The sequence below is a fragment of the Procambarus clarkii genome, chromosome 34 (genome assembly GCF_040958095.1).
Source record: "Procambarus clarkii isolate CNS0578487 chromosome 34, FALCON_Pclarkii_2.0, whole genome shotgun sequence".
NCBI lineage: Eukaryota > Metazoa > Arthropoda > Malacostraca > Decapoda > Cambaridae > Procambarus > Procambarus clarkii.
In genome coordinates this window covers 33,756,621-33,759,769 of record NC_091183.1, presented here as the reverse complement: position 1 = coordinate 33,759,769, position 3,149 = coordinate 33,756,621, and positions in this window count along the sequence as shown.

Sequence of the window (3,149 nt, the reverse complement as noted above, 5' to 3'; positions counted from 1 at the left end):
ATCCATCCTACCCATACCAACCTACAAAATCCATCCTACCAAACCCAATCCATCCTTCCCAATTCATCCTACAAAATCCATAGTACCAAACCCAATCCTTCCTACAAAACCCAATCCATCCTACAAAATTCACTCTACAAAACCCAATCCATCCTACAAAATCCACCCCTACAAAGCCCAATCCATCCTACAAAATTCACTCTACAAAACCCAATCCATCCTACAAAATCCACCCCTACAAAGCCCAATCCATCCTACAAAAAAGGCAGGCCTCATGCTACTATGGATATAATGTTCAAAATATGGGATATTGTACAAAAAAATAGTCACGGTTTGTACTATCGGAATTCTAAAGGGTGAACAAAAATTGAAGCAGTAACCATAACCTTAATCTGTCCTGGGAGAGTGGGGGAGAGGGAGGTGGGAGAGTGGGGGAGAGGGAGGTGGGAGAGTGGGGGAGAGGGAGGTGGGAGAGTGGGGGAGATGGTGGTGGGAGAATGGGGGAGATGGAGGTGGGAGAGTGGGGGAGATGGAGGTGGGAGAGTGGGGGAGATGGAGGTGGGAGAGTGGGGGAGATGGGAGAGTGAGGAGGCGGGTGTGAGAGCCGACCATTACAGGCTGCCATTATCCTAATATTTAACATGAAGTAAATCACACTAGTAGAGTGACTGACAGACTGACATCAGACAGTCATGGTGAGCTACTTGATAAGCACAACAGATTCTCCATAACCTTCAGTGTTAGATCAGCCGTGACACGCACCAGTGTTAAGGAAGTGCCATGCTCCAGAAGAATGCATGCGTGAAATACACCGAGTGGTGTATGTATAGGCACCAGAGGGGGGTGGGTGTATGTATGTATGTATGGGGCACCATAGGGGGTGTATACATGTGTGTGACGCACCAGCGAGATGTGCGTTAATAATGCCTCCGCGGGAAGTGCGTATATAGCGTACTAAGTAAAGCTGTGCGTGTAACGCAGCGTATAAAGTTGCGTGTGACGCCCTAACGAGGGGTGTGTGACGCCCTAACGAGGGGTGTGTGACGCCCTAGGGAGGGGTGTGTGACGCCCTAGGGAGGGGGTGTGTGACGCCCTAAGGAGCGGAGGTGACGCCCTAAGGAGGGGGGGGTGACGCCCTAGGGAGGGGGTGTGTGACGCCCTAAATAGCGGAGGTGACGCCCTAGGGAGGGGTGTGTGACGCCCTAAGGAGCGGAGGTGACGCCCTAGGGAGGGGTGTGTGACACCCTAGGGAGGGGGGGTGACGCCCTAAGGAGGGGGATGTGACGCCCTAAGGAGGGGGGGGTGACGCCCTAAGGAGGGGGGGTGACGCCCTAAGGAGGGGGGTGACGCCCTAAGGAGGGGGGGGGTGACGCCCTAAGGAGGGGGGGGTGACGCCCTAAGGAGGGGGGGGTGACGCCCTAAGGAGGGGGGGTGACGCCCTAAGGAGGGGGGGGGGTGACGCCCTAAGGAGGGGGGGGGTGACGCCCTAAGGAGGGGGGGTGACGCCCTAAGGAGGGGGGGTGACGCCCTAAGGAGGGGGGGGTGACGCCCTAAGGAGGGGGGGGTGACGCCCTAAGGAGGGGGGGTGACGCCCTAAGGAGGGGGGGTGACGCCCTAAGGAGGGGGGGTGACGCCCTAAGGAGGGGGATGTGACGCCCTAGGGAGGGGGGTGTGACGCCCTAAGGAGTGGGGGTGTGACGCCCTAGGGAGTGGGGGTGTGACGCCCTAGGGAGGGGGTGTGTGACGCCCTAGGGAGGGGGTGTGTGACGCCCTAAGGAGGGGGGTGTGACGCCCTAAGGAGGGGGGTGTGACGCCCTAGGGAGGGGGTGTGTGACGCCCTAGGGAGGGGGTGTGTGACGCCCTAAGGAGGGGGTGTGACGCCCTAAGGAGGGGGATGTGACGCTCTAAGGAGGGGGGGTGTGACGCCCTAAGGAGTGGGGGTGTGACGCCCTAGCAAGGTGTGTGTGACAGACCCGTGTTACCTGAGCTACTGGGATGTGACAGGGAGGAGGGACGGGTTTTGACGGGTAAGAGAGACCAAGAATTTGTTTATCCCAGTTGAGCTTAGGTGACTCTGGGCTCACCTGCTGGGTGCCTCGCCTCGCCAGACCTTACTCTCAATATTTACACTCACGGGCGTGCTCTTGTCCCTGTGGCTCTGGTGATTTGCGGGTAAATGGTAGTTAGTACCGCGGTGGCCCTTGTAGCGGGGTTGCTCTTCTCAGTCCCACAGGGAGAACTCTTAAGGAAACTCTTAAAGAGGTAATATTGGGAGTCATTCTCGTAGTCTATAGTTTCCCCTGAAGAAAAACTTTTTTAGACTCTGTTTTCTTTGGTTGGGGTTAAATTAGCGAGATTTCTTAACAAGGGAATTCAAGAGTAGATGAATTTATGTTTATAATTAACCATAGCCTAAACGTGCCGCCTCTGGCTGCCGGAGACAGGGGTAACCCTCATGTGGTGCGCTGCCAGACGGACGATGCATAGGTACGCTGTCTTCATACGGTTTCAAGCCTAAAGTGGATTATATATTTTTTATAAAGTAATTTTTCTGTATATTAACTTTTGATTTAATTTTTGAGAAGTGATGAGTGTTCTATATAGATATAATTTAGACTTGAATATAGGAGTGAGATGGTGCGGGGCGGTACGACTCGTCTCCCCGGTGAGATAGAGTGGGGGCACCTCTCAAAGATCCAAAAATTGTGAAGGAAACGTGGGCAGTGTGGCATGGGCACGTGCGTCAGGAGGGGCTGTAGCTCCCCTTGCTTGCTGGAGGGAAGAGGGAGGGAAGGAGAGAGAGAGAGAGGGAGAGAAGTGATGGCGGTGCGCTAGGGAGTGGCGGACAAAAGGCTTCACCGTTTGACTAAACAGACTAAGAGTGGATTATTCTGTCTAGTGTGTTTTAAGTGTTGATTCTTAACAGTGTCTAGTCATCAAGTGTCAGTGTGGCTGTAGAAATTTAGAGGATCAGATCATCTAGTCTCTAAAAATATTTTAACCCCAATGTCTTCTTATTGGAATATTAAGAAAATATAATATATTTATGTTAACATATAGTAAAGGTTATTAGGGGATTGTGTTATTTAGAGGACAGAAACTTGCGCCTAAGGGCTTGACCTTGACACTCAAGTCACTCATTGGTGCAG